A 24,378-nucleotide genomic window follows, 5' to 3' on the forward strand; every position below is an offset into this window, starting at 1 on the left:
CCTTTGGTTCCTGATGACCTTTTTTTTTTTTTACGTGCTCTTCCGAAACTTCTCTTCGGGGTAGCCCAACTTAGGAAACTGTTCTTTTGATCATTCGCATTTCTAAGAAGAACCATGGAGATTTCAAAAGAACAGAGGCAAACTTTCAAGAATCTAGAATAAGAGGAATTTCAAAATACCGCTCGATTATTACTTAATGGAATACTGTACTAAAAACCAGAGACCGTATTTGTAGGCAAAAGCTGCCAAAATAGGCAGGCAAAAGGCAGTCAAGAACTGGGGGGAAGGTGTGACTAAAAGTTTTAAAAAAATGAAGGAATGGGAATTAACTTGTTAAACTGTGGATAATGAAAATGTGACATCCAAAATTTTATACCGCCTCGTCGCCTGGTAATCAAGGAGTCACGGGTTCGATACCCGATGAAGACACATAGTGGTTCGGATCCCACTTTAAATTGTAGGTACAGTTCCGATTAACATTTAGCCGACTTCAGTGGCGGAGTGGTTAGCACAGCGCGCTATGACGTCAGGGGTCCCGGGTTCGAATCCCGACATGGACATGGCTGTTCTTTGTGAGTATTCCTACATAAATGTCATCACTCATCCTCATATTCCCGATTAGGCGAAAGTGGCAGAAAAGCGACAAATCCAATTAAAACTCCTTCCCCTGCGGCAGCTGGCTCCGGCCCACATACACCAACTTTTGCCAAGAGTATACATCTTGCACGTGATGTGAGGTGGCTGAAGATGACAATAATGTTACCCTGGAATCCTTCATTTTCGATTTCATACGACCATCAGTGGATCATTTAGATGGATGATGCCGCCAGATCTAGACGGTGGAAACTAAGAATTAATTGTCGTCACTTGAAAATTAACGCTAATAGCAGCGTCCCCACCCCTCTGGCACCTAAAATTACCCTAGGAGACACTTTATCCAGCCTTCGTTAATCTAGCTCCTTGAAAGTCAACTTTAGCTCCATTATGGTGAAACGTAGCTCTTTTTGCGCATCAGGTTTGGCAACACTGCCAAGATGGCCGTAGGAGGCAAGGTGAAATGCATTAAACTTATGGGAGCATTATATTTTTCGTTCTCTCGGGAATATCAAACATCCAATGACGTAGAAAAGCACATGGATGAAAAAAGAACACGTTGAACATTGTCTTAGTCGTAGGAAAAGTAGAAGCTCCCTAGCTCGATTAGCCGTAACTTGAAGTTGAAGTTGATTCCCCATAAGGAATACATGGGATTCTGTAAATTCTTATTGATCATATCTTTAAAATATCGTGTCTATAGCTTAATAATCAACTTAAAAATCTTCCCCTTAAAACAAACTCAACAATACAAGCTTGAGATGCTACAATTTTCACATTAACGGAAATAAAAGTTACTTTATATATTGCCATTATCTAAATGTATGTAATTCTCTGCTATATGACATAAAATAATTAAGGATATTTACTCCAAGTTACTCTTCAGTCATGAATTTTTTACTTTGTTTACAGAAAAATTTTGCGTATTCAACAAAATATCCTCAACTTTAGAAGAAGCTATTAGGACATTTTTAATTTAGCAATTTCTAAAGAGCTGTCTCCTCCTGCCTTATAATTCCGTCCGCTAGAAAACGTACACCGCTTTTGTTCCAACCTCTTATCTTTCACGCTGCAGTGATCACTGGACAGTTCCTATGTCAATCAGGAGCGAGGAAAATGTCGTCTGCTGTACCTAGAAGAGCAAAACAGAATAGAACAGAAAAGCAGTGCTGATGCCACTTTTTAATGTTTTTTTTAAAGCAAGCTCGTTTTTCCAACTTTTCATGGTAATAGATAGTGTGTTGCACGTATATTTTGGCATTCCTTCATTGTATTAGGTCATAATCACCGTGTGTTATGGATAATGTAGCGTTTGCCTCCACAAGCAATATCGGAAATACACGAAGAGAGCCGGAAAAGCACGAGAGCCCATTCGGAGGTGCCGAAATCGAAAGAAAAATCTAGAAATATGTGGCATGGAAATTTCGCGCGCCGCTCTTCCGTATTTCGCAACTGATTTCATATGAAGCAGAGAACCTAATTCTTTATTTCTGCGGTACCTCTACAGTGCAGTATTTTATAGAAAAGGAAAGTTATATATGCTATTTTTTGTTGATTGATTTAGTTTATTTTGCTTCGCTGTTCTGCCAATTGTGGCAAATCGCAAAGATGACAATGATTGGTGATGAGATGAAAGAGATGAAGGGACAAATACAAACACATATGGACAACGAAGTCACATGGAGGATTATACTGACCATGGGTAGAGACCACAGAGTCTCGTTAGTCTGCAAAATGCAGTTCAGGTTGTACTATACCCTGTACCAGCTAACTGTAGACCAGGCGAACGAGAATAAGTCTCTGCGCAAGAAGCGCGAGACTACTCCACCAATGAACAGTAAGGGAGAATTCATACCGAAGAAACGCGACACGCAACACGCAACATGCAACATGCGACATGCAACACGGGACACGAGTGTTTCACACCGAAGAGACAAGATGCACGCGGCAAGTGACACTTGGTTTCTTTGCTCAGTTTGCATGATGGTACCGATATAATTGCATTAATCAGTTTATTAGTCACCCGAAAATAACGTAACAAGAACATTGTTACATGTAAACTTCGTTGTAAAATTTGTGCAAGTTATTGAAACTTGGGAGAGACATGTTGTGCACGAGAAAATTTAGAAATAATATGCATTGATCTCAAACTGTATACGCTAGACTTTTCAGCCTGAATAAAGCGAATAACTAAACACTAGAGAAATAGTTCTCAACCTTCGTGAATCTATGTCACTTTTTTTTTAAGTCAATGCCCTTAGCCGAAGAATTTTCCTCGTAAATCTTTACAGTATTGAAGATTTTATGCATGAATTAACATGTAGCTACCTATGAAATTAAATATTGATAAATAAACTCTAGCATAATCATAAGAGTAATAATAGTTTGATTACGTTTGTAGGATTGTTGACAAATATAAAAATATGGAACACAAAAAGGTAACGTCGTCTCCTAGTAATTAAGTGATCCCGGGTTCGATAACCGGGGAGGCACCGGGCAGATCCAGTTCTGATTAGTCTATTTGTGCATAAAATGGACTTGAAAAACGAAAACTCACAACTCAAATATGATATTGGGATTATGATAGTTGTCAACCAGTTTCACCAGAACATTTCGGTGCTCAGTATAGTTGATACGAGGGCACGGCATCGGGTCGCGGCCCGGCGGTTGAAAAACAATGCACTAGAGTACTTTACCATGTTGACTAATATATTTTGAACTAAAGTGACTCCATAAGCTGACTTTTTCAAATAAAAGCAGTCACGTAAATGGCCAAAACACGGCCTCTTTTCACGATGTTGAAGGCAAATTATAGCCGATAGATAACTGCATCAAAAAACTTGATAAAGCGAAATGAACGTTGTGTTTAAATCCTAAAACATTGTTAAAACAATGAACATATCGATACTTTATTATATCAACAAATTTGAGGTTCAAACACAATGCCGGTTGGGCTCTTTTCTAGAGTCTAAATACAGCTCGTTGGAATGAAGCATTCGCTGCGCATGCGCGAACAACAAACTGAAGCAACACGATGCACGGTATTGAGAAAACGGCACAGTCCGAGAGGCACGTAAGCGACATGCGGCACGTGCATCTTGCCGTGTCTCTTCGGTTCGAAAGGTTGCATTGATTACTGGGTGTTGGCTTCCAAGCGACACGTGTTTCGTGTTGCATGTTGCGTGTCGCGTTTTTCTTCGGTGTGAATTCTCCCTAAGAGAAACGGGACTGCGGGACGACTGGAGTTATCCGATTTCCCTGCTTTGCTCTGTCACTGTTGCAAACTTTTGAAACCGATAATACCGTACGCACATGACAAACGGACCGTATCTTTGTCTCCAAGTCCGTACGCTTGGTTTTAGAATTGCTTAGGGAAATGTTAGGGATAAAACATCAAGTGCAAATTTTGACAAGCCGTACATTTAACTTACGAACTAGAGTCTGCATCGTACGTCCGTACATGCCATGACATTTCTGTAGATGTACGGTAATAACCATACGGTCGGCAACGTCTCGCTTTCACCACTCGAGTTCCCTCCTCCTCCTCTGCCGCTATGCGCAGCCCTGCTCTACAGTTAGCTGGGACAGGGTATACGTGGAACTGAGGTTGACATCTAAGTGTCTTCATAAAGGGCCACCCCTTGAATCCCAAATTAACTCTGCATTTGAACAGCAAGTAGTTGAGAATACCCTTTAAACTCTTAGTAGTTTGCTCTAGAAATTAACTCCGTTATATATACTTCAGTCATAAGACGGAAAGTTGCAGGTCAGCTCAATCCAGGAAGTTCTTTGCAGAGGAAACCGGATGAAAATTGCATTTAAGGACTAGCAGTGCATCTGACACGCCATTCCCGGTTTCAACACGCACGTATTCCGCAATTCCCGCAAGAAGGCGTGTAATTGACATTGAATGGAAAGGGAAGTCGTCCGCTGGTTGTAACACGAAGGGACTGTTTCAAAGCTCTAATTGCTTTCTTCCTGACATTTGCAGCTCTGCGCATGCGTGTAAAGTCCGACGGTAAGTTAATATTGCATTCGATCTAAGCTCTTGAAGGTTGGAATCTTACGGTTGCTAGTTGTCCTATTTCTTCAAGGACATGTACCGCATTTTAATCTTTTGTCCGGTACATTCTGGGTCTGCATTAACAAGATACGAGGGTTGGGACATAAGTCATGGATACTATTTTTTTTCTCGATAATTCAGGACGGGTACAGAAATTTGAAATATGCATGTGGAAGAGGGCACTGTATAGAACTGAACAATGTACAAAAAATGCAGATCGTGTGTACCATGGGATGGTAGGGAAGTGCCAAGTAAATCAAATTATCGTTCTACATGAGTGTATGAGTCACAAGGCTACATTGGCAGTACAAAATAAAAGAGCCACACACACAAAGCGCCCTATGAACCGTCAAGGTAGTCCCTCAGAGCATCCACAACACATATTGTAGTTGTTAAGGCTTTATTTTTCCTTTGTCTGTTTTTGTGCTGCTTGTATACACTTGTGACTAATACGCGCACATTTTTTTGGCACTTCCGTACCAACCTCTGGTACATATGACCTGCATTGTTCGTACATTGTTCAGTTCCCTACAGTGTCCTCTTCCATTTGTATATTTAGAATTTTTCTGCATTTTCGTGAAAGAAAATAATTGCCCATGACTTATGTAGCATCTTTCACTTGGAGAAGCAGAAAATCAAATGAATCGTCTAAAGTAATGTATCCCTAATCTGCAACAGATTTGGTAAAGCAAGTCTAGAAAATCACGCTGTAACACGCGAGGACTCAGGAACGGTGCAGAAGGCTTAGTCGGTCGCTTTCTTGCAGTTGCTAACCTCTCTTCATCTGATCCGTGAGTGACAGTGCAGTGTTGAATTATAATCATGACAGAGGAAACAGGAAATGGTTGCGTGAAAACTCTCCCTGCCCTGCCTTTCCACATAGTATTTCTTACCTTATGACGCAAGCGGGTCCTCTATCCCTGCTATGCTGCTTACTGGCCTTAAGGTACAGTATGCAGGCGGGAAGTTCTCACCGCACGGAACGCTCCCTGGCCTTCACAGGTGCATTCGGAGTACAGCATGTAGAGCAGATACTCTATAATTTATCATAGTTTCTGTTTAAGGTTTCATACTGGGTTCATTGAAATTTCAGAGGTTTTAACCGATGAGTTTTATAATTGCACCTTGACTAAAACTAAAAATTACAAGGAAAAAAAAGTAGGTCCTCTGCGAAGAATTCTTGAAAACGCATGCAATAGTATTGTTAATTATAAGTTTGCAAATTTTGCTCTGAATTTTTAACTGAAAATGTGTTACTTGCATATTACTTAGCAACACTTTTCTAGTATTGTGTATTATTTACTAGTTGCCTGTCTCTTTTCCCACCCCGGACTAATCTCCTTTCCAAGGGGTCCGGCGGAAGCGCTGGAGGTAGCTTCTTAAAAGCGTATTACACCAGCGATCTTCAGCGGATCTTGAAAACTCCGCTGACACGCAAATCTACCGGAAATCGTACGAAAAATAAGTAAACTCAACTTTATGCTAAAATCACCGTTAATGGCAGACACGGACTCGCCAACGGCTTTAACGATCAGAAATTCAAATCACCCATAAATAGTTCGAGAGAACATTTCTCAGCCCCAGTTGTTATCAGAAAGCTATCGAGCACATAGTTGTTGCCTCCGATTTAGAGTTGGATCATCAATTGATACGATAGGAGTTACGGCGAGGAGTAGTGCGTTATCTTAGTTTCATTTCAGGAGTGCCTTATCTACAAATCAGCGAGATGATCTTCAGATCTACTTTATCCAATTTCTATTATTCTCACGACCCTGCCAGACCAGTCAATCGAAGTGTTAAAATCTAATGTTTAAGTGTTCTCCTCATTTCACATGGGCAAGTCCCCTTCCCTTGTGCCTAAAAGGTACCTCTCGCAGCCAATACCTCTCGAACCAGGCTCTCACATAGCCTGAGATTCGATCAACAATAAAAACCGGAGTGGGCTTTTAGACGATACTGCTTATTATATTACTGTCTATTGAAAGATCCTCTTCTGTCTCCAGGCGAACAAATAATTTTTGTTGGTGGTGGAGGCTTGAAACTATATACTAACAGCCAACCTCGTGGTCGAGCGCATTAAGTGGTTGCCTTTTTATCAAACCACCAAAGTTCCCGGGTTCAAATCCCAGTATTGGCATCATTGTTCTTTGTGAGTGTCCCTTCATCAGTTTCATCTAAAATCACTCGTACCCCATCGTCGCGATTAGACAAAATGGCAGAAAAGCGAAGTAAAATAACGAATGGATTGAAATTGCAACGGAGCTAAGTTTCTTTTTCAAAAATCCGGTTGGTTGGAGCGCCTAATGTGCAGAAAAATTACAGGCTTCGGCTATGGAATACATAACTTGGATAAGGAAGATTAAGATATTGGATTTGGATTCGGATATCCTATCCAATACTCAGATAATAAATATTAAATTATCGGATTTGGGTTCGGATATCCCATCCAAGATTCAGATAATGAAGATTAGGCTATCATATTCGGGATTCGAATCCTTCTGTTACTGATATGGTTCATTAACTATACCCAGCGTAGACCTATTTAGGTGTAAATTTAGTTTGTATTTCAACTTTATCATCTTCCTGTGTATAATTTCATAGTTCAAATACAGAAGACTGTAATTGAACATCTTCCTAGCGTGTCCAAATAATATGAATAAATGAAGAGACAAAGGAACACATGTTAATATTTGTCCACAAACTACGGTTTATGTTGAACCTCTTGTATCTCGCTACAAGCAAGTACTGGGACTCGCGATTTTGAATTTATATCTGTCTCGCAAGCTAGTTCATTCTGTCTTCAAGTCAAAGTAGAGCTCTTACGGTTTCCTCATCTCCTTTTGTTTTATTATTCATAAAATTCTCTCCGGGAGACCGTGGTTTGCTTACATTTACCCCACTGTCTTCGCTTCCGCCACGGCGAAATATGGAAGTCTGTCGGGAAGCGATTTTTCCATATTCCATCTTCCTTGCTCGGGGATGACGCTGTGGAAGGGGCTTCTGGACGGAAACAGTATCCGAAAAAGCATTAATCCCGCGGAGAAAGAAGCCGCGATCATGTCGGAAAAGCATTTTGGAGAGGATGAGGAGGAGGCTGAATCTGAGACTGAAGAATCGAGTTCCTTATTCGAGAAAGGATTGCTTTGTCCGGCAATTGTTAGAATTTCCCTGTGAAAAGTGTCCGCCGGAGATGCATAGCCTGTCTATCTCTCAGCATCCTGTCTCGGGCTGCATGACGCTGGACCGTGGCGACTATAATGCACTAGACCCTCGGTCGTTGAACTGTCGGCTGGAAATCAATGATCGGTTAATTGATTGTTGAATGACTTGGTTCATTTTACTTCGATTTTCTGCCACTTTTGGCTAATCGCGAAGATGAGGTTGAGTGATGATTTGATGAAGTGGCAGTCACAAAGAACACCAATGCCCAGACCGGAATTCGAACCCAGGTCCCCTGGCGTCATAGCAAGTTGTGATAATCAATCTGCCACGGAAGTCGGCCAGACAGATTTTGCATTGCATTTGTCTCGAGTTTGAGTTTTTTTGAAGTCCACTTTATGCACAGATAGGCTAAGCGGGACTGGACCTTCAGATTTGTTTGTTTGAATTGTTGTTTTAAGTACACTTTATGCACATGTAGGCTAATTGGGACGAGACCTACAGTTTAAAGTGGGATCCGAACCACTGTGCAATGTGCTTCCACCGGGTATCGAACACAGGACCTCTTTATTATAAGGCGAGGACCTCCAATTTATTATCAGATCCGAAGCAGCGTCCTCGAAACCTATTGATTTCTATACCCTGTGTCTTTGTCTGGCATGGAGTTCTAAATACCTGTCTTGTTCTCGGTTTCGTCTCGATTTACGAACATCCATCGTCCTCTTATGTCAATTCTTGAAAAATATGGTACACACACACACACACACACACACACACAAACACACAGGGTGTATCATAAGTGATGGTCATAAAAACCAGAGATACATCGCGTCAAACCAAAACGAAAGTTCCTCTTCCACTTTTCTGAGAGATTCTCAGTGTCGCAGCTAGACACCACAGAAAGTGTGGGAAAGTACAGTTCACACCTCTGTAGGACGAGTACTATGGCAATTAGAAAGGCGGTTCCAAAGAAATCATAAAGGAATCTTATGAGCTCTTACAGAAACGCACCATGGGAGATCTGTGGGACCTATGCGGAAGCGACTCCCCATAGGAAATGGAGGTTCCACCGTAGAAAGAATACATGAAAGGGGTATCTGAGGAAGCAGGTGGACGTCAATTACATGATATCCAGATACCTGTCTTGTCTTAGTCTCGTCTCGAACACGTCTCGAGGGTGGTGGTCTCGTTCTTGTCTCGGTTTCGAATTCGAGACCGAGACTGAGACAAGACAGAGACTGGTCTTGGGCTCGGTACCATCGATTGACAATACTACGTATGTACATAGGTATCGTGCCTACATCCTGCATTCACACCACAACACTACTGTGTCACAGTGCCTAAGTGGTAAAGTGTTCGGCTTACATTCAGTAGGTTGAGGGTTCAATTCCCGTGACCATCGGAAAACTCAATTCATTTACCACTGTAGGTATTGGTATTGTTTCTTTCATCTTACGTATTATATTTTTTTACGTGTGTTTCTTCCGTCACAAAGGTGGGATGGAGGTTTTTCATAGGCCCTCGTCGACTCCCTTCACACATCATACTCTATCCATCTATTACAAACTACCAACCACAGCTAAACACTGTTTTCCCATAACATTCGTCGGCCAAAGAGCATTTTGCTTGTATTTACTGTCAGTGTTCCTATGCCCATTGCCCCTCCGGCAACGCAGCCATGCTAAAATTATCCCGGTTTCGTCTATCGTGTTTCCGTAATTGTGAATGGTATCTGGATATCATGTAATTGACGTCCACCTGCTTCCTCAGATACCCCTTTCATGTATTCTTTCTACGGGGGAACCTCCATTTCCTATGGGGAGTCGCTTCCGCGTATGTCCCACAGATCTCCCATGGTGCGTTTCTGTAAGAGCGCATAAGATTCCTTTATGATTTCTTTGGAACCGCCTTTCTAATTGCCATAGTACTCGTCCTACAGAGGTGTGAACTGTACTTTCCCACACTTTCTGTGGTGTCTAGCTCCGACACTGAGCATCTCTCAGAAAAGTGAAAGAGGAACTTTCGTCTGGGTTTGACGAGATGTATTTCTGATTTCATTTATGACCATCACTTATGATACACCCTGTATATATACAAGTGATGAAGGAGACAGTAAATACCTACCACACGAAAAGAAATAGTTTGATATGTCGCGACATATGCCGCATTGTCAATATGTATTACGTGCCTCTACACTACGCAACACCGATTTATTTTTCTTATCCGTTGACAATGCGGCATATGTCGCGAATTATCAAACTATTTCTTTTCGTGTGGTAAGTGTTTACTGTCTCATTCATCACTTGTATTTATCCGCCCTTCTGCCACCTTTCTCATCCTATTCCTGTGATTATATTTACATTTATAACATATCACCAAACAAATTTGACGCCTCGTTTAAACGCTACGAATCCTCGAAATAAACAGGAGTTTATCCTAATTTTTCACTAACGGATTTACTTTCCATTTACTATAAACTAAATGTACAGCTTATCTACCAAAATATCTACTTGGTATCTGTGAAAAAGCAGCAACTCATTTCACACAGTGTTCTGTCTCGTTGTCTGTCTCGTCTTAACAAGTTTGAGGGATCAGACCTCGTTCTCGTTTAGATTGTTAAAAGACCGTTTCGATCTCGACACCACCTCTAAGTTCAATTGTATTCGGCTGTCATCGTTTAATTTCGTGTCTCAAGAGTGATGAACGTAGCAACAAAGAGAGAAACAGGAGAAACCATAAGAAATAAAGAGAGATAAACTAAGAAGCAAGGAACGAAGAAAAAAGTAAGAAGAAACGAGAATCAGGATGACAGGCACGCACAGAGAGTGGGGAGAGGAACTATGAAGGAAAGTGGAAAAGAAATAGAGACAGCGTGAGTGAGAAACTAAGGAGCGGAGAAAGAGGAGGAAAAACTCAGAGAAACAGAGAAAGAGAGGCTGAGAGATGGAGAAACACAGAAGAATGAGAGTGAGAATTTCGTCGAAATCTACATTTTCACAGAAATAATGCATATTCATCTCCAGTAACCTACATCGGACCCAACTGTTAAGCTGGAGTGGCGCTGCGAAAGTTTGAATCAAACAAGCAGATCCCATTTTCCAAACTGTCGATTCAGTTCCCCTTCTACCCATTGTGAACAATAGGGACGCGACGGCGTACGTTGATATGAAGTACATATGCGTGAACGGAGAGATAGGTGACGGAACAAAATTGGAATTGCAATCCATCCGGAAGAGATACGCAGTGCAATCATTCCGAAGGATTAGTAATACCATCCATAGAGCCTGTGCATTCCGTGGATATACCCTACTATCTCCGTTTGGATTGGTTCACTTCACTCTTTTGTTTTGCTTGGTTGTGGTTTATTCTGCGGTAGTGTTTTTATCATAATAACTTCCCCATATTTTGTGGAGTTCCTCACGCATTTCTGGACCATTCTCCCCAGTCTTATCTTTTTCCAATTTGTTTCAAAGATAAGAGAATTTTCACGTGCAGCCATTTTGCAATATGGCGGACGAAGCTCCAGTCTTAGTATATTATTCCTCGTGCATTTCTGGATATTTACACCAAACGTAATTTCCTTGGGATTTTTTTAATCAAATGTGTTGAAGTGTAAGGGGTGACCTTTTGTTTTGGTTTGATTTCCGTTGTATAGCGTCACTTTTCTGCCACTTTTGGCTAATTGCGACGATGAGGATGAGTGATGATTGATTCGGTTTATTTTACTTCGCATTTCTGCCATGTGAGGCTAGTGGCGAGGATGACGATGAATGATGAAATTGATGAAGGAACACTCACAAAGAATACTCTTGCCCAGGGAGGGATTCGAACTCGAGATCCTGGGTGACCTTTTCCGGCAACACCCAAATGTCAACCTTTCTTCCACGTATTACACCTCGGACTGAGTTTTGCTGCGTAACGAGGCTCTGGCGCCTGAATCCACAGCCAATATAATTCTCTGCGAGGCTTGTATTGTGCCTGTCCATGTGATTGTATTTTCATCAATTGAAGACTAAAATTGGTAAACGCTGTAAGTGCCAAAATAATTCAAACACCGTTTCCCACGTTAAACTGTGAAATGCGCCATGCTTTATAATGTGGTAACCGTGAAAAGCGGCTGGTAGCCCTCTAAGTAGTTCAAAGGGCGTGTAAAGAGGTCACTAGTGTGAACGTTCTTACGGGCTGATGTGCTGAACGATGCGATTTCCCAACACTTTTGCTTTTGGCACTTACAACGTTTACCACTTTCAGTCCTCAATTTCTCCTTATCACCATTCATTCTCGTGGTAATAAGTCAAAAGTAACAGAAAAGCGAAGTAAAATGAATCCAATCAATAAAAAAGTGTTAATTTTCGAGGCCTTTTATGTGATATTTTCAAATACCGAATCTTCTTGCTTATTATCGAGATCTCGAACAAGACAAGAATCTCGGATAATATCAAGTTTTAAAAGACTATTTGCCAACCTGCATGGCAAAGTAGATAACACAGCGAGCTACGACTCCAGGGGTCCCTGGTTCGAATCCTGGCCTGGACATGGGTGTCCCTTGTGTGTTCCTTCATTAATTTCATCCTCATCTCTGCGATTAGCCAAAAGTGGCATGAACACGAAGTAACCAAATCAATCAATCAGATCATAAAACTCCATCTCAATATTACCCCTATCTTATGGTAGCTTTTCGAACATCTCAAGGCAATAATAGGGAATGCCTGTTGACTGGAAGAAAAGAAATGTGGACGCAACGAATGGACGACAGCGGTCGTAGAGGTTCTTGCGGAAAGCCTTCCCTCGAGCATGTAAACTTCTCCATATTTACTGGTTCGGTCGTTCAGCCGGAAAACTTCAAACAACTAAAAGCATAAATCCTTGTGGGGGAAGGGAGGGTATTGACAGACTAGATATATATATATATTGCGTGTGGCCTTGTGTTTGCCTCAGGACTCTGGAAACTTCGAAAGCCTGGAAACAAAGAAGGGAGAAAACATGTCGACGTCCTCAGATGTCACAGTAGAGGTTTGCTGTGCAATGAAATGGCCAACGTTTAATCACAGTTTTGCTTGAGATACGGAACTATGAGGCTGATGTATTTAAGATTGCTCTTGGTACATGTTTCTTGATTTGAGGGGTGTAATCATCAAAATTTGAAGTACCCTTATGTCCTGTTCCATGTCAGTTATCTCAGATACCAAAAGCCACCTCGGTGGCCGAGCGTTTTGAATCTACACGATGATTCCTTGGCCTAGTACCGGTCTGGATATGGGTGTTCCTTCATTAGTTTCTTTTTTCTTTCTTTGCATTATGTCACCTTTTACCTCTTGGATTAATCGTGGCGAGGAGAATTAACAGTTGAATGAGACAGATTGATACTAGTGTTGCCCACGAGACGAGACTCGTGGAAGTCTCGTGGAAAGGCTGTCTCGTCTCGAAAATATTCGTTTGTCTCATGACACATGGTCAATCTCGTCTCGAATTTTTAAAAGCCTGTCCCGTCTCGTCCCGTGGACAACACTTATTGATACATCCATGTCTTGCCTAAGGTTCGAACCTAGGGACTCTGGGTCCGTAGCAGTCTGCTGCGAATGATTGCGTTAGTTCAATCTAATCTCAATTCATTCGTATCGTCACGATTAACCCAAGTGGTAGAAACGGAACGCTAAACTAGGAAAATGCACATGCATGACCTACTTCGACAAATGATAGCTCAATTGAGATTTGCTCAGGTCGCACACAGAGAGAGATTCAGATTGTTTTATGTTCACTATTATTATGAATGATGACGCAATAATTTCTGAGGTATGTCATGGCGAACGAGAAAGTAACCAAATTTACTTTTGCATGCCGTCAGGTTTTAAGTATATGTTCTAAATAAGCAAGATTGTTAACTAGATTATGAGGAATTGGATCTAGCAACGAAATCAGCAGGACATAGGTATGAAATTACTAAAAGAAACTAGCAAGGGGTTCAACAGGACCTAGCAACGGAATCGTATAAATTCATGAGGAAAACAGAGGAGAGGACATCCATCGGCGGCAGCCAAGAAAGCTACATCTCTCAGGAAAGAGAAGAGAAACAAAAATCAGTGTGTAGGTGAATAAACTCATCCTAAGGTTTAGAAGGAACCTGCCATTAAACACCACTATCTGGGCACATTGCTATGCTAAGGAAAAGATAATGTGACGTCAAAGGAACGTCACGCAATGCAGAATAAACGAGGATTATCACTTAGCTCCTAGATAATTTGAGAAACGAGTAAAAATTGGGGTTTGATTTGGTTCATTTTACTTCGTTTCTCTGCCACTTTGACTAAACGCGAAGATGATGAGTGATGAAGGGATGCTCCCAAAGAACAACCATGACGAGGCCTGGATTCGAACCCCGGGACCCTTGGCGTGCTAGCGCGCTGTGTTGACTACTCCGGTACAGAGACAGGCACTAAAAATTGGAAGCCAAACATATATAATTTGATTGAATAGAAGATATATCGATTATTAATATGTTCGTCTGTCTGTGAGATACAATCGAATGTAAGCAATCATTACATGTTTAGTTTAACCTTTTTTATCTTCTCAGCAGGGATGCTACAAATAAGTAATCTTGTCGACCTGTTTCGTGCGTTTTGAAACATTCTGTATTTTACAGGGTGGGTTAAGAATCACGATCGGACATTGATACATATAATATTATTATTGTGACAGAAAATGCGGTAATCAATATAGAAACTGTATTGAAATGAACAAGATACATTACAAAGTGAAATAGTTCAAGAATATATGTAAGATTAATGAGTGTAGTTTTTAACACCAGCATTCGGACAGACTTCGGAAAACCTGAATACTAGCCATATTATTGTCATTGACTGATCATCTATCAGAAAACAGACGAATTATTACCACACAACGTACGTGAGGAGGATAAACATTTCTCTCAACCTACGAAAACCTTTTACGCGAATTTTTCCTGCGGATGATATGTTATTGTACGTACTACTTGTATAAATGGTATCCGATCGTGACTTTTTGCCCACGATAAAGATTTGTTCATTTAATGCAAAACCATATCCAAGCCTTCAAGAACTATAATTTTATCTTTTATTTCTTTAAGGTCGTTTTTCTCTCTCTCTTTAATTTAATCGCAACGATGAGGGTGCATGATGATTAGATGAGAGAGGTGAAAGGATATCCATGCCTAGAGATGAACCCAATCTCATGATTGATTTTGAACAGTGCTCGAAGTGGAAATCGTTAGGTGAAGGGTGTTTGTTTGACACTTGGGGAGATGCTCCTCTGTTTTAACCTGGAGACAATGGAACAAATAGGAGGATACCATCCCCCCGCATCCCTCTCCACTGTGAACACCGATTCTGGATAGTCTCCATGCTTGTGATATTTAATAGGATTCCCTTTTAAGATGAAGGCGACCTTGCTTCTCTAAATCCACGATTTGTTTGAAGAGATTTCCTAGCTACTCCCTAGCATAGGAACGTTAAAATTGCATGAGGCACTGCACAGTATTCATAAAGAATATGAAATGGCAGCACGGTGATAAGAGAGAACAAAGATTTCCTTTCTGCCCTCGTGATTCTCCAAAACATAACGCTACTGAGAAATTGATACGGACCTTCGCTTTTGTTTCGAAGAGAAAACTCTTCTAAGATTTCTTACTGTTGTTTTTTGCCAGAAGCATGCGGAGTCTTAAATTTTCATGCCGGCTTTCTGGGGAGATAAGCTCTGGATGCAGATTGCATATTCCGTGAAGAGGCCTGACGTTGAATGATTTACGAATGCCCCGCCTGACCTACCTCCTGCAGAATCTACGTTGCTCCCTTTTTCCTGCAGGTCCTCCAGAAGCACTCTAGGAATTCAGAAAGAGAAGATAAATAACTCTCGCGACGGGGCGAAGGAGGCGCTGGCGTCAGGAATTCAGAGGCACAGCAACAATTATTGTGAAATAAACATTGTTGTCAACTTCCCGTTTCTCTCCTTAGATTATCGTCTGTGTCGGCCTTCTCTTTGCTTGAGAACTAAATGAGAAAAGTAAATCCTAAATGATGGAAGGTGAGTACTAAACATGGGGAAGAGGCATTTAATGAAGGGAACTAAGTACTAAAAGAGGGGAATGGTTAGTAATCGGGTTAAACTGCTGCTAATGAGGGTAACATACACTGCGTTGGCAAGGTGACGGGGAGAGGCACAAGGGATTGAGCACGATATGAAGGGGAAATGACTGTGTCGGAGAGAAGGGAACAAATTCTAAGTCAGGGGAAGAATCACTACTTCAGGGGAAGTTGCTACTAAAACGGTAAACAGATCGTAAGACAAGGACATTAAGTGTTAAATGATGGGAGGAGGCAGAAGAAGTGAGCACTAAATGATGGAAGGAGGCACTAAGTCAGGAGAGGCGAACACTAAATGAGGGGATCAGGGATCAAATCAATAGAAGTGAGCACTAAATGAAGGGAACAGCCAAATAGAAGTGAGCACTAAATGAAGGGATAAAGCAACAAATCAGGAGAAGTGAACACTAAATTAAGGGATTAGGCACCAAGTGAGAGACGTGAGTACTAAATGAAGGCATCAGGCACTAAATCAGGAGAAGCAAGTACTAACAGCAAGAGGACTAAAGAGTACTGAAATTGGAGGAGAAGATAGAATAACGAGATACCCGAAGATTAAATAGAATACTGAAGGATGAGAAGTGGTAAGGAAGCTAACGTATCATGTCCACGAAATGTTATTCTTGGCCACTTTGCCGAAGAGCTTTTGTTGGCTATCTGGTCAAAGGGACAGTCTTAATTTACAAGATTTGACGCGGTGACAAAAGTGATGTTTTGACCTCATTTCCCCTTCCCCCAGTTATGCGGTAACGGTCTGTGACTTTATTTTTCATAGTCCTACAACGTGTGGCCTCAACACAAAAAAATGTCTATATGTATATTATAGTCCTGCATGGGATCACTTTCGCTCGCTCGTACTTGTTTGAGTCTCCCACCCTCGAGCGTGCTACGCTTGAGCGTACAAAATGGAATATATGGCTATTCGCTCGAGTGAAGAATCTCTCAATTCCTTACGGTATCTACCATCGTCCGTGTAAACTATTTGGCGCTCAAGAGAAATGCTTTCCCTGCAGCATTGGACAGAGAATTGAATGGGGATGTTGGCAGGACTTAAATCGGTCTTCCATCGTCCTGAAATTCCCAGGCATTGGCCGGGAAGATGTCGTGGTTTACGGAAGTTTGGTTTGGAGTAGGAACGGCCACTCTTTTTCGAAAAATTCAAAATCGAAAAATCCTTTTTTTTTTTCGAAAAAGAAAAATGGAAATTCGAAATTTTTTTCGAAATTTGAAAAAATCAGTTTTTTTCGAAAAACGAAAAATCACAAAATTTTACTTTCGAAAGTCGAAAATCATTATTTTCGAAAATGATCATCCGTAGTTTGGAGGAGTGGTGTGTGGTGCGTCCATACCTACAAGGACATGAAAGGAGGAATTTGTAAATAAGGTGAGTGAGAGGAATATCCTTCCTATCGATCGGTCCGCTCCTCAGGTTCCGCCATGATAATCTCCAGTAATAGACCCTAATAGAAACGTGCCACTCTTGCACAGATGAAAAGAATAGGCAGTATGGAAAATTCAGCGATCTATAGACTCCACTAGGCTACTTTAGGTTCAGATTACGTGCAATTTTACGGTAATTAACTTAGGCTTTAAATATCCAATCTACCTGTGACGCAGTTCGAAAGGATCCATCGAAGTTCTATCGCTTTGGATGTTTAATGTACGGGTATTTAAAACAACTCCCACTGCTCGGATCGATTCCCATCACAGCTTGCATATTTCAGGTCTACATGCCAGGTGCGATGACGTGTGTCGCTTGCGTCGAAAGCTCGGTAAGTGACAAGGCGCAGGATGTCGCCTGCCTGACATGGGTCATGTTAACGTGGATAAGAGTGTCAATTTCAAAAATAATACTCTCCTGCAAGAGGGCTGGAGTGGATGTCAACGAGTGATTCTCACACTTGTGGCCATTGGTTCACCTAAGTACAGGGTGCATTAAAAGTACGTGTTCCCTTTTCTTGATTAATTTAGTATAGAACACAAAAGTTCGTTTTTGTACGGAAGGCTGAAAAATTAACAAGAAGGAATTAAGATGAGTTGAGTGTTAATAGTGCTCGTTACATTTTTTTAAGAGCACATGAATTAAATTTGAAAAATATTGAACTACTGAGTTATGAAATATTTTAAATCACATCTATAAATATTTATATTTACACAATTTTCAGTAATTAAATACAATTCTAGAAATTACAGACAAATGTTTCGCACATGTACAAAAAAGAAAGAAATAAATTAGCTATGTCCAAGATGAAGAATGAGGTAGGTTAAGCGAAGGTAAAGAAAACCATTTCGCAGGGGGAACTGCAGGGGATACAGCCTCCCGAAATTTTAAGAAAATCAAAATTTTCAAATGAAAGCAATTAAAAACAAAGGAGAAACCAAAAATGCAAACCCAATCAAAATGATCCTGATTACCTTTTAAGTATTTGATCAACTTTTAAAACTAAAATTACAAATGATAATTATGAAATATTTTATAGTGTGGTACGCCTACCCCCTAGAACGCAGCTTGTAATATCCACCTTTACAATTCCAGCCAGCTCCGAAAATTTTATGTTATTTATTGCGCTATGCGCTGTATAAATGAGGTAATATTGGGAATTCTAACGTTGCTATAGCAACGAGAATCAATAGTCATGATGTAGGAATGGATATAATGGAAATGGAAATAGATAACATTGAACTGCATATTAGTCAGTTTTTTTTAATAATACTTAGACCTATAGAAGTTGTACCTTCACCTTCGCGTTATAATTCGGAATATTTATGAACGAAATGTAATCTTGCAAATGATTGACTAGTGAATGTCACACGCTAGTGCTCCAAGTGTCACATAAACATTATTCATTCACCGGCACATTGACCCAAACACCCAAACAGCTGGGATACATACCTCTCTCAAGGAAGACTCTTAACCACTTTCGAGTATTGCCTTTCGTCAGTTCGAAATACAAGATCACCGGTTATGGGAACCAAAGGAGTGGAATACAGACCCTGAGTTTTGAGGACATGTGCACACACCGAGGAGGTCTCAGGCTACATAGAGGGCTCGTGCACAGCCTATCCGAGGACGAGACGGCACCGAGAATAGGCACTTTAGAGGTACCTTGTCGCCGAACATCCAGGGTGTCGGGTATCACTCATCGCACAAGACTCAAAAACTCCCCGCCTTCGTCTTCTGACGTGTGCCGAAATGTATTTATTCATCGGTAGGTTAATTGCCTTCGTTCCTAAGTTAGGCTTCTTAAATTAAGTTCTCTTAGCATAAATAATACATTTTGCTCAAGCCCCGCAAAGCTGCGGGGAGGTTTATTGGGACTTGTGCGATAAGGGAGACCGCTTGGTGACACCGAATCAACCCAGAGCACAGCCTTTGCAGACGTGATTGGGAGCTACATTCCCTGTTTGACTCCGCCGACTTCAGCACCCAGGACCCTCAGCCACACATCAATATATCCGAATGAAAGTTATATACATGGGTCGTCCAATATATACGTTTCCGTATGCTGTAAAAAATGTTATTTTTAAGATACATTAGAAAACTATACATACATGTGTAGGAGGATCCTTCCTCACTTCTCCACATAATCCCCATAGAGATTCAGGCATTTGTCCCACCGTTGCACCAATTTGTCCGTACCCTTTGCAAGAAAATCAGGGCTCTGGCTATTGAGCACTATTCTCACATTACGCTTCACTTCTTCATCTGTTTCGAAACGGTAACCTTGCAATTCAGACTTTAACACCGGAAAAAGATGGAAATCACTCGGCGCTAAATCGGGGCTGTATAGAGGGTGGGGCAGCCGTTCCCACCCCAATTCTTCAATTTTGTGTTGTGTTTGCACTGCTGAGTGGGGGCGAGCGTCATCGTCAAGAAGAAGGACACCAGCTGACAGGAGACCTGGTCGCTTATGTCGAATTGCGTTTTTCAGTTTATCCAATGTTTGACAATAACGGTCAGCATTAATTGTTCTTCCTCGTTCCAAAAATTCCATAAGCAGAACGCCCTTAGCATCCATGCTTCTGAACTCCTTATGACGTGAGTCCGCGTTTTCCGAACACGCATTTACTTTTCGCCCTTGAGCGCATGCGCCTTCACGTCTGATAACGAATCGATTGTTGTTCCTTGTAGACGAAGGATGGCGCTTGTCAACCATGTGCTTCCTTTTAATGGCATTGCTTTATACAATTTTTTATAGCACAGGGAAACATATATATTGAACGTCCATAGTATAACCAGTCGTATAAATTCCAAGATTTATCTTCAAAATAACAGTTTAGTGTCCTATTTCAACAATCTATTTGCGTTTCAGTTACTTTCCTACCTCTTGGGTTAATTGTGACGGTGATTATTAGTGATGTCTTGAACTGGATTCGAACCTGGTATTTCTGGCGTCGCAGGGTATTACTCTAACCATCTCACCGAGAAGAACGGCTATTTCAACCATCAAACTTTTAACACATATTCTTGAAATTGAGATGACGCAAATTATGCTTTTGATTTATTCAGTTTCACAGGATTGTGTGGAAATCAATTGATCTTCTTATTTCGAAAGTTTCAAATGGCTTTTGGTCATCTGTTAGAAATTTCAGTGAGGAATTTTACGTTCCGTCAGGTGGATCATGTCTCCCCCTTCCCCTACGGCTTTGCTGAAGGTAAAGCAATAAGCAAATTGCGAAAGAAGTGGAAAGAAGATAAAGCAAGAGGAGACTATTTGGAAGAAGATGAAAGTAGTCGAGAGAAAAATAAAGGAATCCAAAGAAGATTGGGTTGAAAGAAGAGAAGATGAGTCGAAAACAGAAGAAAGGAATTGAAGCAAAAGGAACGGATTGGAAAGAAGAAGGGATGGAGTGGAGAAAAGATTAATGAATAGAGTGAAAAAGTGAGAAGTTCAAAAAAGAGGCTGCGAGCAAGGAAGAAGAAAAGGAATGAAAGGGAAAGATAAGGTTGTAGAGAAGATGAAGAAGGAGGTGCAATAAATAGCGAACAAGTGCAAAGAAGGGGAGATTAGCTTAAAGAAAGAGAAAAAGAGGAACAATTAAGGTAGAGGTGGATATAAGATGAAATGAGTGGAAGGAAGAGAACAAGTAGACGGAGGAAAGGAGTGGAAATGAGAGGAAGAAAAAAGTCGAAAGAAGAAAGGAAGTGAAACAAAGAAGAGGAGAGTCGAAAGACGAGTAAAGGAGTGAGAAGAAAACGAAGAGAGTAGTTATAGGAGAATAGGAATGTGGAAAATTTGGAATATAGAAGAGTGGTAGGGAGGCTTGACCTCGATATCGAATGTACCGGAGGATGAAAATATTGTTATTAACATAAATCCTTCTATGCAGACAACGGAACAAAAAGTGTAATGTCTCGAATACCAATCTGTCACTTGCACTGTTTTAACGAGAGAGAGAAAAACGGGGGTAAAATAAAAGAAATACCGGAATATCATCAAAAATTGAAAGCACCATTACTATGTAAAAAGGCCCGCAGGCGTCGAAAGCGCAACAGAGGCTGCAACAAAGAGGAATTTAGCCAACAAAGCAGCGGGTGTCATCCCTGCTTTTAGAGTAATTGCATTTAGGGCGGCGTGACAGAAAGAATCTATTGTTTCTCCCATTAACCCGCCATGTTCCCTCCTCCCCCGTGTTGCGAGTTTCAGCTATCCCGTCTGCCGGCGGATCTGGCTCAGGTCCACACGTTAACAAAATGACATCGGGAAAAAAAGTCCTCTTGAACGAATTCTCTAATTAGTAGATGAGGCCATGCTGCACCCTCCGGCGAACATAAAGCTTCTGTGCAAATCCATGTTGATGCAGAACCGCCTTTGAAAATGTTTCAGAGTAATAAATGGCCGTGTCTAGCATTTACGTTGAGCTTGTTGTACTACTAGTTAGGGTCAAATTGAAATCGTAATTAATTTTTCACGTCCCTTACTGTGTGAAATGGGCACGAATTCTGCAAGTTGATCTACTCTGATTTCCCTGCGCAGAAACAGTCCCTTGCACTGCTTCAGCCATGTACTTGCTGCTTTTCCGGAAGGTGCCAGAAATTTTTGAGAGATTAGAGAGGAAGTATGTATTGATATACTAGGCTTAACAGGTGTAAATAAAGGCATAATGTAAGTTGAATATTAAACTGTACTTCCTTGCTTTCTTTCTTTATTTCTACCTGGAGTTCTTTCCCTTTCGCACAAATTTGATCTTTTCTGTCTTTTTTTCTTATTATTGTTACTTATTCTTGACTCGTGTACTCGATTTTTCTCTCACTCCTCTTTCTCCCTATCTGCACACGTATTTTGTTATTATTTTCTCTATTTTCCTTTTTCTCCCTGTCTTCTTATTGCTACTCTTTCTTCCCTTCTCTCTCCACCTCTCATACAACACATATGCATGCCATGTTGTCTATTTGTCAACGCTTTCTCTCTATATTTCTACATCTAGTTCTTTCTCTTTCAGAAATATTTTATCTCTTTCTTTTCTCTGCCTCTCTTCCTCTTTCTTTCTCTTTCTTCTTATTGTTACTCATTCTTTACTCGTATACCCAATTTCTATCTGCACACGTATCTTGTTATTCTTTTCTCTATTTTCCTGTTTATCTCTCCGTCTTCTTATTGATACCCATTCTTTGTTAGCATACCCTTTCTCTCTCTTCCCTTCTCTCTCAACCTGTTCCATGACATATATTCATATTCATGTCTTCGATATGACAACACTGTGAAATCTGCCAGTTACCTAATGTATTGTCCCCAACTATAGATTGCCTGGCAAGATTAATTTATATTGTAATTATTGCAGGGTGTAATTTGAAGAGAAGAAGTAGCTTTTTCCTACCGTTACTACGACGTTTTGTACCATCTGAATACCCTTCCTCCTGCTCTTGCAACACATACAGTCACGGGCAGTACTGAGTTATGACGATCCCATTGTTATACAGCCAACAACATTTGTAATAATAGATTGTCCATCGCCATGTTCATTCATTCTGATTCCACTACGTTTAGTTCGAGGATTGTAACAAAACGCACGAATAAGCAGAGAACAACTTCTGTTTCAGCACAAGTACAGTTCAATTCCCTAAAAACACATAGAATGAAGAAAATAGCAATGGAAAACTTGCCTACTGTTATCTTTGCGACTTATTGTACCACGAAAATACCTTATTATCATTGCCAACATAATATATCCTTAAAGGTTATGCAATTGGCCACTTTGCGATGTGATGTGTTGCCTCCTTTTCAGGATAAAGTGTTCATTTTCTGCATATTTTTTATCTGGATTACAAATCACTTTACCTGGCGACTACTCAACGCTATTTCTTGTACTTGACTCCAAGCACTGGAATAAAAGGAGATTTTATAGCAGAGGATAGAAATTTTGAGCATCAGGAACCTCCATAGATTGGGCTCCAAGCTAATTCGTTTGCCCACCGCTAGAGGTCCAGAGATCGTTCTTCAACAAGAGAAGATACTACATAAGAGGGAATAATTACCCGATAAATCCACTCGATGCAGCAATTAATTTTCATAAAACCCCTCGAACCTCTCTCTCTCCTTGGTTTGGTGGAGGCTTAGAAGCGAGGAACCTCTTGTGCCTGGAAGTCCTCTTTCAGCTCCAGCCCAAAGAATCCAGGCATTCTTCCCGTCATCGCCCGGAGCTTGATTTACTGGAAGCCCATCCTCGCTGGAGCAGAGTAGAAGATGCGTGGTTTACGATATTCTCCCATGATGCACTTCTTCTCATGTTGGAGCACCTCGTTCCCCGCTTGCCGTTCATCCCCCGAGAGGGCGCTTTTATAACCTCATTACCTGGAGCGCTCCGGGCTGGGATTGCTAGGGTTGTGATGGCTCTCTCCCTTACGCCAAATAGGCAGTTTGCTATATAAAAAAAAGAAGTCGTGTTGTTACAAGGAAGGTGATTTTTCTTCTCTCTCTCTCTCTCTTCTAATCTCTGTCACTCTTCTGTATTTCATTTCTCTTCTGTCTCTCTTTTTTGTTTTTATAGGTTCCTTCTCTCCCAGTATCTCTATTGTTGCTTCTGCTCTTCTTATTATTGTTCTCTCTTTCTTTCTCTCTCTCTCTCTCTCTCTCTCTCTCTCTCTCTCATTCTCTCTCTCTCTCTCTGTGTGTGTGTGTGTGGGTGTGATTCTTTCTCTATCTTCCACACACTTTCTCCCCTCTGTGCGTGTGTGTGTGTGTGTGTGTCTTTGATATCTCTCCATGACTCTCTTTCTCTTGTCACCTACTTTTTCTATCTCTCTTCTCACTCATTTATCTCTCTCCCCCCCTCTGTGTGTGTGTGTTTCTCCCTCTCTGTTCTTACACTCTTTCCCTATTTCTCCGATCGTTTCTGTTTCTATCTCCTCTTAAAATGGGTTGTTTATCTCTTGCCTCGTTTTCTGTAAGGTAAAAGGTAAAGTTCCCCGTGCATATAGCACCGTGCCATGAAGTCACATTTACACAA

At 41.0% G+C, this 24,378-nt stretch overlaps 1 protein-coding gene across 1 annotated transcript in view; it reads left to right on the forward strand.

Moving 5' to 3' along the window:
- The window catches only part of LOC145988322 (nephrin-like), a 580,912-nt gene that overhangs the window by 324,046 nt on the left and 232,488 nt on the right, over positions 1-24,378 (forward strand). The window lies entirely within an intron of this gene.

The sequence above is a fragment of the Lepisma saccharinum genome, chromosome 5 (assembly GCF_977018435.1).
Source record: "Lepisma saccharinum chromosome 5, izLepSacc3.1, whole genome shotgun sequence".
Classification (NCBI taxonomy): Eukaryota; Metazoa; Arthropoda; class Insecta; order Zygentoma; family Lepismatidae; genus Lepisma; species Lepisma saccharinum.